Genomic DNA, 14,430 nt, shown 5'->3' with positions numbered 1-14,430 from the left:
TTGTTACAACAGCCAGTCCACAGAATTTCTCTCTCCTCCAGGCAGTTTGCAGGTGCCAGAACTGAAATAAATAGGCAGGAGATCTTTCTCCTTTTTAATGCCTTTATTAAGAAGAATCAGCTCAGGTGGGGAGAAATCGACGGGTCGCGCCCACGCCGCCGCTGCTCCCAGGCGTGGCACGGAGAAGGAGGATGATGATGATGCAGCTTTGTCCGCTGGTCTGCAGGCAGAGCTGGGGATTCCGTCCTCACGGGAGATTAGCAGATTCCGCCTTTTCGGTCCAACACCCCGGGTCGTCTCTTTAATCAACATCTTTTTAGGTTAGGGTGAGAAGCAAAAAGGATCCAAGCAGGTACTGGACTACGTTCCCATCCTTAGACGTCACTTAGTTCTATGTTGGCTCGTAATTCTTAGGGGTTTTCCTGGGAAACTGCAAAATTCGGGAAACTGCAATGCATTTATTTCTCATCTGCATACCGGCTCTGATGCCACTCTCGTTCTCCTGGTACCTGCAGGGTCTGTCCCAGTGTCCCTCCCTGGCCAGCATCAGGGGGACAATGGTTAATCACCAACCATTAACAGGTAATTGAAGAAGAACTCTTAACAATGAAACTAACTTAACAGCAACTGGTCTGACTTGTTTTTAACTCTGCAACCTAACAAAAATAGATAACTTTTTATTCATAACAGGCTGGCCCAGGGCCGGGGCAGCCCTGGGCACACGGACACGGCACCCGCGCCTCTGCAGCACAGCTGGGTCTGCTGCTTCTCGCTGGGCCTTGCAGCTTCTCCTTTTGCCTTGGCATTTCTGAGATGCTGGGTGTGCCAAATTCAGGGGTAAAGCTGTTTCCTCTCAGAGTTGAAATGTCCATAAAATGCTGATTTTGACAACATTTTGGCTTGGGGAAAAGGAAATTATTTGTGAATTTCAGTGTTTCTCATGTTGATGTCTTTCAAGAGTAGAGGCTTCAGTTTTTCATTTTGACTTGATTTTTATTTGTTTCATCTTTAAGAACACTTCAAGAAACTGATTGGCACCAGTCTTTACACAATTCTTCTAGTGAGAACTTTCACATTTTCCTTTAATTCTTTTCAGGAGTATCAAAATTTCTCTTTCAGAATCCCTATTTTCAGCCTAAGGCTTTTGAAAGACAGGGCAGCTACCCAGCAAAGCAATCTAGGAATATAATGGGAACGATATTTCATGAGAAATTGTTCTTTTCCATTCAGGAGAAGAATGACTAATGTGTAGTGCTTTTCTACTAGCTGTTAACAATGCATTTCGCTTTTCCTGACGTGTTTAGAAGAATGCGACAAGAGCCCCGAGGCATCTTCTAACAAAGAAACGTATCACTTGGCGTTTTTACAGCGAGCTGAGGCTTTTCTGGGTTACACACGTCAAAGTGAAGTGGTGGGTGTACCTTCCATTACCCACCAGAAAGGAAACAGAAGGAAACAGCCTGATAAAGCCATAGTTTTATTAAGCAAATATTCCTGTGTAAGGTCAAGACATTGCTGCCTGCTGAATTTATTCCAGACTTCAGACCTGTTTTTTAAAAAGCTTTAAGTGTGAACAGATAAGGAGTTAATTTACCTTTTCAGAATTAGACCTTCTTAGACCTTCTGAAAAATTCATGGAAATTGTGAATGGGAGAGATACATTTTTAAACATGCTTGGTTTATTTAAGTGTTATATTTGCCAGTCTTTGCTGTGATGTGTGGAGCCCTTCCCTGTCAGTTCATATCCCAGGACATCCTAACTCTGCTGGAAAACAATCTTCACTCTCTGCCCTGAACCCTTGGCTCTGTATTCCTAAATTTTACAGACACCAGCCCCAACTGTGCAGTGGTTTGACCTAGAAACAGAGCCTTGCCTGTGCCTTTAGCATCTGTGTGTAAAGAGCATGAGCTGTCTCAGGTGCCTCGCTCCCTGCGGTGTCCAGAACTAGTTCCATTAACAGATGATCATCCTTTTGGCAGAACTATTCACGCTTAATCTCTTTTGGGCTGAGTGATGAAACTGGTTGGAGGCAGAGCACTCCAGGGCTCAGCGTAAATGCAGTGCCAGGAGCTGGCAGAAGAGCAGTTCATTCTTCTTCCAGAATGTGTCTGGAAGTGTCAAAACTCAGGTGCAAAACCAGAGTTACCTTCCTGTGATACTTTCTTGACCTCATTGTCTCCTTTTGCTTCCCACTCTCCTTTACCACCCTGTTATTTGAAGTCAGGAGCTGAGGCCCTTCGGGGAGGGAACCTTTAACTGCTTTACTCCAGCCATCCTACACGTGGCCTTGTACGAGGAGTTCATTTTAAGTTCCTTACGCACCCATAATGGTACCTGTAGGAGGAAAGAAGAGGATTAAAGTATATCCTCCCTGAAAACTTAATTATTGGGAATGTTTGATCCTTTCCACTTTGAGCAACCCCTATCAGCGAAATTCAGCATTCAAAAATTTCCATTGTTGCAGAAATCTGAATTTTGGTAGTTGGTCTAGTTTATGATTAAATTATAGAAAAGGGCAGGAAGTATGTTTTCTATACCATTAAAATTTGAAAGATACTGAAAAATGTTGCCTCCCCTAACTCAAGAAGTAATTTTCAGACCTGTTTGTAAGCAGTAGGGAAAAAAGGAAAAAAAAACAAAAAACATGTCAGATCCATCATACTGATGGTTTTAAAATGCTTTGATCTGACTTCCATAATGTAAACATTCTTATTGTAGTCAACTTACCTGTAGAAACACATATTAATGTTGAACAAGGAAGCTGGAGTGCATTTAGGATCAGCTGTAACACTGGAAAATGGGATTTTTAAATGTCTGTTCACCTCTTCTGGTTTCGCACAGGCTTCCATGAGCTCTGTGAACCTTTTCCATCTCAGCCACCACTAAGACGGAATAGCCATTAACACAATTGATACGTTGTGAAGGGACAACAAATTCAAAAGGATGAGAGCCCAAAATACCCCTGTAATACTCTGAATATTACAGACCACATGTAATACTGATTTGAGAGGTAGCAGAGAGGTTATATTTTTTTTTCAGATAGACAATTTTGAATTCTGCTGCACTTGAGACTTCTGTCTTCCTCTTATCTGACTATTTCTTGCTCTGAAACTTCACACATCTTGTATTTTGGACTGTGATATCTTTGAGAAAAACCTTGGCACCATGAGAACTGGGTGTCTGGGACCTATTGTCATAATGCAAAAGTTTAATTGTGTGTTGCTGCAGTAGTTGATGTTATGGATTCCGTGTTTCCATCAAGAATCATTTACCTGCAGATCATGACGTTTTGGCAGGGCAGATTTTTACAGTTGTTCAGAAATAGCTGATTCCACTGCAGATTTTAGCATCAAACCTGGGGGCAGACTTCAATCCTGCCATTGTTTCTGAGATCTCGGAGCAGCTCAAAGCAGGGGGGTGAGGCAGAAAGTTTATTTATTTTTTAAAAAATTAACATAGTTTTTAACATCGGTTACAATTCCAGATAGAAAATGTTCCTCTAATAAGAAATATTTCAAACTGATGAGAGCTCTTAATGGAAGTTTATATTTACCTGAATCAAAGAAAACGATGCTGTTCCCAGCCCTGTGTGATGCCCGTGGCCGTGCTGAAAGGAGCATTTGATTAGGAATGCCTTGGCCAGGGCGAGATCTGGAAGCTTTGGAGTCTGCCCCGGGTGTCTTGGCAACGATACACAGTGCAGAGCCCGCAGCAGCGCAGACACAGCGTGTCCCGGCTCTGCCTTCGCATCCCGCTCGTGCAAGGCGAGAGAAAACTTTGCTGCTGCCGAGACGGGCTTTAGAGACACTGCAGTTCCCGTAGAGACTCTCACAGTCACTCTCAGTAAGTACAATTTTAAATTAAGGAGTGGTTTTTTTCCCTCTGAAGTCATCTTTGTTAAGCGTGCTGTAGTTCAGGGATAAAAATCAGGCTAAAACGCGCAGTTAAAATATACAGCAGCCTGCTTTCAATTAGTGTGGAGCTGCTTTAACCAGCCATTCACTGAGTGGTATGGGACTGAAGGAGTCTTAGAAAACCTTAGGGATTGGGAAAGCAAATCCCCCTTGGGAAAGCTTCCCCCTTTGTCAGCCTGTTCTTTTCAGGGTGAGCCGGTGGCATTGTGTGTGCAGTGGTACCTACAGCAGAGCAGGGACAGCCCCTGGCTCTGCTGTCTCCCCCTGCACGGCTGATGCAACAGGAGCCCTGCAGAGCCATTCCCACTCCCTGGGCACTGTGATGAAGCAGGCTTGAAGAGAAAAACTGAGCTAAGCTGTTCCCTGTTTTCTAAGGTGTCTATTTTCTTAGGCAGAACTGGAACGTGCTGTGAGGTTTTATTCTCACCAAGCTTTTCTGCTTTCTGAAGTGCTTGTGTTTGGTTTTAGTGGAGCAAAATTGATTGTGGAAAACCTGGAGATTTATCCCAAGTCAGAGGAGAGGATACGATTGTGGTGTATGGCTGGTTTAGGATAGGGGTGTCTGCATCCATCTCTAGCCTCTGTCACAGCCTCAGTGTGGCCTCGGGGAAGGAGCTGCTCTCCCTGAGCACTGAGAGCGAGCCCACACAGAGCCTTTCTCCCCGGCATGTGATGTCCCTGCGTGGGCTGCACTGGCGTGGGTGGGCATGACTGGCTGCTTCTGTGCTCATGGCAACCTCTCCCTGTGCCTTTGATGCAAACAGCAGCGGCTGCAGGCGTGTCTGCTCTCCTGCTTGGAGCGTTTTGGGGCACAGCTGTGCACAGACAGTGGCACATCCTGGGAAGAAGCACGTTCCTGTGAGGTACATGTCAGGCTAGAGCTGTGGGACTCAGCACCACCCAGCCCCCTGCAGTGGTACCTGTATTGCTCTAGGGAAAGGCCAGGGCAGTGGCACAGCTCCTCACGTGCAGTTCTGTCACAGCTCAGCTGCCTGATCCTGAGGAACACAGCTCCCATCAGTGCTGGGTGGTAACTCGGGCTGCTGCCAGGGAGCTGAGTGTGTTTGCTTGTCCTTCAGCCAGGGACAGGGACCCTCTGTGCCACCACCCCACAACAGCAGCAGCTCCTGGTGTGGGGACGAAGCAGATTAGTCACAGAGTAGAGGGAGTGAAGGACTCAGACCTGATCCTTTGGGAACAGGGGGCACTGCAGTGAGTGGAAGGGAAGTCACGACTCGATTTATCGATGCTTTTTGATCAGGCAGTTGTACAAACGCTTTCTGTGGGGAGACTGTGAGTTTAAAGGAACTTAGTTCAAAGGCTTCACACATCTGATGCTCAGGCCAAATCCCTGTAGCTTTGGTTCCCTGCTGGAATGAGTGTGTAGTTCAAGTGCAGGCTGTCATACTTGACTGGCAGCCAGATGAGGCTGCTGCACCTCATCAGCTCTCCTTGGCCCTGAGCTGCTCACAGCAGTGTCTGTGGGAAGCCAGCTGTGACAGAGCCAGGGACCTCTCGGGCTGAGAGGTGACAAGGATTTGGCTGGTCCCTCTGTCCTCCACTTCCAGTATCACATGGGAGATACCAGAACCTTGTCATTTAAACCAGCAGAGCTCACTGAAGTCAACACTGGGACTGTGCACCCTAATTAAGAGTCTGGCCTGTCATGTTTTCAGAAAGAATCTGACAGCCCTGCTGAGTGAGAGGTGTGTCCTGTGCTCCCTTGGGCAGATGGTGGTTGGGGTGGTGTGTGGTGAACTCCTTGGGTGTAGTCTCTGTTGATTAGATGGTTTGGGATTCCCTCCTGCCTTGGAAAAGGCAATGCCCTCCACAGCAGTATCCATATGGATATTTCTGATTACTCCCCTGCAGCCTCGTGTGATGGCCTCAAGGGTTTAGTGTAGCTTTGGCATTGCTGAGCTGTTCCTGCAGAGAACTCCTTTGTGTCACCCAAGTAACCTGTGCACATGAACTGTCCTCTGTCAGGCTCAGAGGTGCCAGTTTGCCTCTGAACTGTGCTCCTGCCATGGCTGATGGGGAATTATCATGGGAAAGATGCAGAATAGATCACATCCATATCATGCTGTGGCCCAGTTCACTGTCATACCTGTTCCCTACAAGGCTGCTTAGGGATTCCTAACCCATTTTTTCCCCTTGGAGAAAAATGTGCTATTTTTGTAGCAGAAATCAGCATGGATATTAGTTAATTCCAGATCCCAACATATTGTGGTGTTTCCTGTCAGTTTCCCTCATTCATCTCAGTGTATGAAATGTGCTCCATGAGGAGACTTTCCGTGAGCATGGAGCAAGTCTCCTTTCATCTGTGCCTCCCTCCTCCCTCATGGAGTGTTTGTGTGTGTTAAATAAAGCGTCAGGCTTGGTCAGCTCCAGCTTGGACTCATCTCCTGAGTATTAAGGACTCTCTGTCTCTCTCACTTTAATCTTCCCCCGGGTTTCTTTCCGTTCCTTCCTCTGTTTTTCAGCAATAGTGACACCTAATTAGGTCATGGATTGTTTCATACTCAGAACCTTTCAGGAGGTTTTCAGTCACTGTGAGTTTTGTTATTCAAGGCACTGGTTCTGCTTGCCCAGCTTTCCTGTTTTGTGCCTCTATTAGCTGCTCCTAACACTGAAATATTTCTCATTCACATGGCTGCAGCAGTAAAAGCCTTGTTAGTTCCATAACAAGCTGCTACTGACTCCTCAGGGAACTTCCGAAGAAACATTTTACTCTGAGATCAGTCTGCTTTTCTGCATTTCCTACTGTTTTATTAATAAGGATATTTTCCTGAGAAGGAGATTCTCACATCAAGTTGCCTGCAGCTTCAGTGGCTGCTCCTCCCTGGAGCCCAGATAGTGCCTCCTGCTTGCTCAGGATGTTGGGATCCCCATCTGGGTGACAACACACACGTTGCTGCTTTCAGGGCGAGCAGGGCTCAGCAGCATGTCCAGACACACCTGGGAGTGTGGCTTTGGCTCAGATGAAACACACCTAATCCAAGGTGTGGTTGGCCCCAGATTTTGTTGTATCCAGATTCAAGGACTCATTTACCAGGAGGTGTTGTTTTTCCCCACAAACAAAGTTCAGTTAAGCCTTAAGGAGTAATTCCAAAGGATGTGCTGGTCAATATAATCAAGAGTGGCAGAATTGGAGTTTTTATATCTGTAACCAAAATCTAGGAAACACTCTATACATCCAAATCAATCTGCAGCCAGAAGTCTGTGACAGAATGAGCTGGGACTACATGCAGCCCTTATAAGTGGTATTTGTAGCAGATTGCTACCTCCTTCCTCAAAATAAAATACCATTTTGCTCCTGTTCTCTAATTCTGTCTTTTAAAGCAATTTAATACATGGTCCTAAATTATGGTTATGAATTATGGTATCCCCAAATATTCTTAATAGCTGTATTAATACACAGAGGAAAAAAAAACCAACAACCCAAACAGATGAAAGAAGGGCTGGTAATTCAGAAGGATTGAAAAGATTTCTACTTTTCTTCCGAGTTAATTGAGAGCAAAGGCTGTTGCCCCTTTATTGCACACATTTCAATTAGGCTGACAGCAGAGCTGGTCACAGAAGGCTGAATCTGGCCTGTAACAATTTGTCAAGGAAAATCTTTCCTGTTTCAATCATTGAACCTTATTAAATCAATTTCATACAATGTTTTAGTCATTGCCTTTCATTCATGCCCAACTAAAGCTTTTTTGTAGCAAGCAGTGACAGCAAGGTTTGCATGCTAGCAATAACAAGATTGGCTTTGCCTGGTCACGTGTGGCATGAGACTGGCCAGAAATTTTCATCCTGTTGTCTGCTGGGTTAAAAGAGGGGCAGGAGGTGCTTCCAGCTCCTTCTCCAAGCAAGGTACCAGTGTGTCCAGGGGAGATGGGGTGTCCAAGTTTTTAGCCTGAGGAAGTATTTTACTCAGGATGTTTTGTAAGACTTTTCAAAGTGAAGATCACATATGGCTGTGGAGGGAGCACCTTTGCTGGCTTTTTTCCTGTGACATTTTTTGACATTGCTTGCTAAATGTGGCTTAGCAAAAGAGTGGAGAGTGGTGAAAGATGGGAGTTGGACAAGAAAACTACATAAAAAGTAAAGGAAGTAAGAATTGGAGGGCAACTTTTGGAGCAGTTAGGATCTGAGCACCAGATCTGAGCACCACTCCTGTCTCCAGAAACCTCATAAGGTAGGTTATTCACTAAACTTTCTGGACTAGTAGATAACATCCCTTTTGCAGTGCATTTCTGCTCAAATTTGTATCCACGGTTTGTTGTGTCACCTTTGATTTCTTTTGAGATTCACTTCTCATTCCTTAATCACGTCAAGCACTTAATCCCAGTGGGAATTTGGAGTAAGTCAAGAGTTTTGAGCTCAGCCTCTCCTGCTGCCTGAAGCTGGAATGAGCCAGCTTCAAGAGCTCCTTGAGATATCTTTTTTGAGCAGGATGTCCTGTCAGGTTTACATCGAAATTACAACTGCCTTGATTTTTATTTTTTTTTTCCTTCATCTCTCTGACACAACACGTGAGAAATCAGGGATGCAGGCTGACCTCCTGGAGGAAAAGGCATGCTGCCAGGGTAGTAGATCCCAGGTCTTTAGAGAAGGAAGTGTCACATTACCAGCTGATTAAAGCCGTCTGGCAGAGCCTACAGCACAAAGCATTGAGCCAGCAGCAGTAATCCGGTAAGTGTCTTGAGAGGAGCCAGTGTACCTTTTGGGGTGTTCCCAGGTGAGTCCCTGCAGTGTCTGCAGCCTGAAGGACAATCCCCTGGGTCTTGTGCATTCCTGAGTTTGGGGTGGAGAAAGGCATTTGCACTTTGCAGAAGGGGCTGAGGGAGGATTGCTCACACGGAGCTCACACACCCAGGGCGTGCTCAGGTGATAGAAAGGCGATGCCTCTGACTGGGGTAGCTTTAGCTCCAGCCACACAGGCACCCTAAGAAGCCCAGCAAACTGCAGCTGTGGAGTGAACTGGTGTTCACATCCCAACGCATGGGATAAGGAGCCAGGCCCCCATGGAGGCTGTGGCTCTTCTCACCCTCTCTCCTGGGTGCCCGTGCCTGCTCTTCGTGGTGCTTCGTGTGGGCTCCTGGAGGGGCTGTGTCACATCCATGTGAATGCCTTGAGGTTTTGGAGTGGCATTAAATGTCTGTATTCAGGCAGCTGAAGGCAATTTTCAGTCTTGATGGACACCAGGTAGGAGTGACTGATGGTGCTGATCCATCCCTGGGCTGTCAGTGCTGCCTCTGCCTGCCTGGGGCTGAGCTAGCAGGAAGGAAACAGGGAGCAGGCACTCCCCATCAGGGATAACTGACAGCATGGGGCCTGTGCAGACACTGCAATTATTTCCTTAATTTTCCTTTTTCCTAACTTTAAGATGTGTGATTGCCATAGGGGGACCACCTACTGTTATACTGTGATTTGAGGAAGCCTTTGAACTTGTTTCTCTTGAGCTTTGGTCAGCCAGATGTAAAACAGAAGCAATTAAAACATGGGAGAAGTGAAAAGACCTGGAAGATGGATATGGAAGTCTGGTGTAGGAGCAGAGCAGTCTGGTAGGACACACTTCCTGTCCTGTCCCCCTTTAAGCTTGGTGGATGAAGGGCACCAGAAGTTTCCCACTTGTCTCCTGGCCCTGGGAAGCCTTGGCTGCCTGGAGGCACTCAAGGGGTCAATACTGTCCCCAGGCAGGGCACAACAGCACCTAACAGGGGATTAAAGCAACAGAGATGTTCATGAAGTGTAGCTGGGACCCAACACGAGTGAGTATAACTGAATGAGGGCTTTGAGGGCTAATGCCAAATGTATCTCTATTGAAATAAAGGTTTGCTACTGATGTCAGTAGCTTTCAGACCAGGCTTGGGCAAAAGTGCTGGTGCTCACTGAGTCATTGTGGCTGCCTTTATCTGGTGGCCAGCTTCTTTTAGCATAGTTTGATGTCATTGCTTTTCCCAGGAGCAGCAGCTGGAATATTGGTTTCAGCTGGGGAGCTCTGTGATAGACTTTATTCAAGGCTTGAGGAGACTTCCATGTTTGATATTAATGGTGATTTAATGATAAAATGGCAGCATGACTTGGGAAGGAGAGAGAATTGGTCCAGTGAGGCAGCCTCACAGATAGCTGAGTCAGTCTGCTGGGGAGCCAGAGCACTGCTGTCACTCCAGGTGAGTGTCACTCCAGGGCTCAGTCGTTTGTCTGAGCACCACTGAACAAAAGCACAGATGAAGAAGGAAATGCATTCTCTCTCTCTTCCACAGCAGAAAATTAATTGTGAAATATTCTCACCCTACCCTTCCCCATTACTCAGGGAGGAGGGAAGCAGTGGAGCCAAATATTTAAGGGAAATGTTTCCAGGATGAGGGTAATTCCAGTCCTGTGCAGCATCCATCCTAGCAGGGTACTGCCCTGAGTCCTGGGGGTGCCATTGCAAGAATGGGGAAAGAAGCATCCAAGTCCTGACTTTTTCACTTTTCTTGTCTGAGCTTGGAGAAGTCACTTGAGAATAGTTTTAGGGCTGGAGGCCACCTAGGCTGTAGTCCTGCTGTTCAGCAAAGCCTGTGTTTCTTTGAGCTTTTATCACAGAAGTATGGAACAGAAGCAATTAAAGGGTGGGAAGTAGGTGTCTGACCACCTTTAAAAGCACAGCCTCTCTCTGTCAGATTTCTTTGCAGTGAGATGGCAGTAGCCACTCTTTCTCTTCATGCAGGTGTTAGAAAATGACACCGATTAAAATTACACAGCTGGTATCCCAGCTGTGTGCTGTGGAGCTTCCTTCCTCGTTCCTGTCTGCCCCGCAGCACATGACAGCACCTCCAAAAGGCCAGTGAGTGAGAAAAGCTTCTCCTGGGCCATTTGGGGAAACGAGTGAAGCTGTTTGTTCACAAAACAGCAGCACTGCAGGTGAGCAGCATTGAGCCACCTGTGCAGGCTCCCCTGCAATAACCCCAGGTTTCCTCATGTCCTTTCTGGTGCTCTCTATCTAAAAATGACCCTCTGCTGGATTAAACTTGTGATGTGTAGAAATTATTGCAATGATCCAGAAGAAACCACAAACTCAAGATGTGAGTTCCTGAATGCTTCCAGTTAAGCACACACAATGGGTCCATTTTACGTCAGCTGGCATTTGTCAAACTTATCACAGTTTTTGGTTACCACAGTGTTCTTTTGGGAACCATTAAGGCTGTGTGTGTCACCCAGGGAAAAGGCCACAGGAATCCAATTCAAAATATTTGCCTTGCTTGCAGCCAGGCTTCACAGCATGGCAAGGATGGTTCACAGTGCTGGATTTTGGAGCTGTTGGTGTAGCTGTGCCCCAGGTATTGAGCTGGGAATTAAAGCAAGGGCAGAAGGTGACAGGGACCCTGTACATGTGGCTCACAGCCACCCCTTCTCTCCTCACTGCTGCTCAGTTTGTACTCTGAAAAATAACAACAAAAGAATTGACTTTATGAAAGACATTTGCATTTGTGATATTTACAGTACAGAGCCTGTTCCTCCTACTTAACTGTATCATGAGTTAATCCATTCATTTTAGCTGCAAAGCCTGAGGCTGAGTTGATTTACACTGGATAATTCCAGGTTAACTAAGCTACAGTCACTGAGCAGTCCCAGTTGTAAGAACATTCTTGTGTTCTGGGAGAGGAATAAGACAAGAGGGAAGCAGAGACACACCTGGCAGGCAGTCAGAGCAGTGTGAGTGTTTGCAGACCTCACTGTGGAACAGGAAGGTGAGGCTGGAAGGAGCTCCTGATTGTGTGCCTGTATATTCAGGCTTACAGGTGGGGTTTGTGTGAAAGGAAGGTTTGACAAAAAGTACTGATGAAGACCAGGCTGCTGTCCCAGTACAGACTAAAAATACATTGTATTTGTCATTGTGAACATTTGCACTTATTAATAGCCAATATTAAAAATGCTTTCTGAGTCAATCTGTTAAAGTGTCTGGCTCAGGCAATGTATGTTCAGGGTAAGTTTTTGAAAATTCCTGCCTTGGGAAAGATTTTTTGCTGACTTTAAAATGTTAACAGCATTTTTCTGAAATTTGATAAAAACGTTTTACTTACTCAGGTTTATAAATCATGATCAAATTCTCACTGTAGCACCACTGTATTGAGGAGTATTGAGGTCAGAACTGGATATGAGTGATCCAGCCTTACATTGGCATGGTCAGGACTGTAGCCACCCCTTATCAGTATATCAAGGACTTGGATAAAATAGAGAGATCATGCACCAGGTGAATGATTAATGATGGCAGCTTTGGAGAACCACTTAAGTCAGGATAGCACATGGATACAAGATTTATGTGCTGGGAAATCTGTAAGAAAAAAGGCCCTTACATTTTCCAGCCTGATCTCAGGACATCACCGTTGTGGGATATAAATCTAGAAGATATAAACAATTATCTCAATGTGAGTGCTGGCTCAGTGAGGAATTGAAGGGGCTGAACAATTCCACACTGAGCCAGCCCCGTGGTGTGACAGGGCTGAAGGGAATCTCTTCATGTGACCCCTGCAGTCCCTTGCAGTGGAGGGACAGGACACCTCCTGCTCCTTTGGCCTGGAGGAGCCTCGTGTGGTGCTAAAGCTGCCATCCCTTGTGTTGTTCCAGGCAGCAAGTGCATTTGAGGGTGAGCACCCCTTATCAGTGGTTCCCATGTAGTGACTGGTTTGTCCTGGTGACTGACAGCTGTGATAATGAGGTTATTGTGAGGAGGCAATCAGTGCACAGAAATGTTTTCATGTCTTGTGGTCTGGGATCTTGGGTTTTTGTGCCCTGAGAGGCTCCAGCTGGCTGGGCCAGAGCAAAGGGCAAAACACGGAATGACTGTACAAGAAAAATCCCTGTTGCTTTCTCATCTGCGTTAGGGGTTAGTTTGCCAAAGTTACTGTAGGGCTGTTTGCTGTAGTATCAAGACAGAGTTTTCTAAGCATTTTTATGTACCTTTGAAGTAAAAATACCAGGGGAGCAAGGCAAGTCCATTAGTCCCTATGAACAACTGGTGGTTCACAGATGCTCCATTTCTAGGTAAATCCCCTCTGCTGCTCACTCTCTCAGTGCTCTCTGAACTCTGTTGACTTAACTGCAGGTTTTTACACAGCTGGCTTACCTCAGTACAGTGCTGTGCCCCTGGGAGCCTCAAATCTGGGTCTTGGCTTAGACCAGAACAAAATACTGAGGGATCTGACTGGATCTGGCTGGGCAAGGGTGTCGTGGAGGAAGAGAGTATAATTCTGGTTGCAAGGCTTGATAAAAATGTACCTTTTCTTTTTTATTCTGTGTTTCTGTCTCACTGGAGTTGTGGAAGCTTTTTCCAAAGCACCACTTTCATCATGCAAAAATCTTGTTTCTCTCTTCCCAATGAACTTCTGCTTATTATGTATCTGTGAGTTGCAAAAACAGAGCCTCAAACTGGCAGTGGCTACAACAGCTCCTGTCTCTCATGGACAAGACTAAAATCCACCAAAATGAGATGCCATGGAAAGCATTGAGTTGCCATTCTCTGGTGCCACAGAAAATTGACTTCCTGTCTCTTGCTGCTGCAGTACAGAGTCCATGGAAGTACCTGGCTTGCTGGATTTCAGTATGATGGAGATGGGTGAAGGATAGGAGCCAGAAATCACAAAGGTAAAGGAATGTGCTAGGGATGGCCCAGGTTGGAAATTGGATGATTTTGATGTCTGTACTGAGTAGTTAAAGCTAGAATTCATGTTCCAGATGATAAGACTGTCCCTGTGTAACTTTTAAATTAGAATCTGTATGTTTCTTACTGAGATTGGACTTCCCTTGGTAATATCCAACCATGCCTCTGAAATGCTTTGTAGGCAATATCCAAGAATGAGAATTCTGTTTGTGGATAGAACTGGTGATTGAGCCCATTCCTGACATTCTGCATGATCCAAGATCCTAAACCCAAAAGTAATCCTGAACCAGGCATGTAGGAATTTGCTGCAGCTGCAGCTTGGACTGAAATGATTTTATGAACATTACGTACTGAAACAGGTTTAGCCTGACAGTCCAGCTCCCTGCTCACAACTGTGGCAGTCTCTCTGTGTCAGAGGAACTGGAAACATCTGGTTCCTCATTTGGTGAAGCAAAGAGCCAAAAGTGAAAGAAAAGGTGCAGCAGCCGAGTGCCACAATGTCACTGAAGTGCAGAGCCACGGAACCAGATGAGTTCATGTCCCTCTTGTATCCATGGAGAGTGCAGGGGCTGGGGGCTGTCACTGCTGTCACCACGTGGCCACAGGTGACAGAGAGATGGAGCTCAGCTGGCGGGGAGGGCCCTGCAGGGGTCAGTGCTGGCACTGCCAGAGGTCACAGGTCATTGTGGCACAGCAGAGCCACACCATGACCTGGAGGAAATGGCCAAACACAGCAAACACTTCAGCTCCTGCACTTTGCAACCTTCTCATGCCTCTGAAAACAACTCTCCACTCAGCCTGCAGGGAGAGGCCGCAGCTGTCAGTGCCAGGGGCTGAGCCAAGGCCACCTTGTGCCCGTGAGTGTTTTTTCCCTG

The 14,430-nt window shown here is 46.2% G+C and overlaps 1 protein-coding gene across 3 annotated transcripts in view; it reads left to right on the top strand.

Annotated features, from left to right (window-relative positions):
* The window catches only part of RAB11FIP4 (RAB11 family interacting protein 4), a 117,915-nt gene that overhangs the window by 63,351 nt on the left and 40,134 nt on the right, over positions 1 to 14,430 (top strand). The window contains exon 1 of one of the 3 annotated variants that reach the window (XM_064395877.1): positions 3,707 to 3,844. The exons of the other annotated variants lie outside the window; for them this stretch is intronic. The gene's annotated coding sequence lies outside the window, so the exon portion shown is untranslated. Of the gene's footprint in view, positions 1 to 3,706; positions 3,845 to 14,430 lie in introns of those variants that run through there. 3 annotated transcript variants of the gene reach the window in all.

The sequence above is a fragment of the Passer domesticus genome, chromosome 20 (assembly GCF_036417665.1).
Source record: "Passer domesticus isolate bPasDom1 chromosome 20, bPasDom1.hap1, whole genome shotgun sequence".
Classification (NCBI taxonomy): Eukaryota; Metazoa; Chordata; class Aves; order Passeriformes; family Passeridae; genus Passer; species Passer domesticus.
The sequence above is the reverse complement of the archived record's forward strand: the minus strand, read 5'-3'. Positions and strand labels throughout refer to the sequence as shown.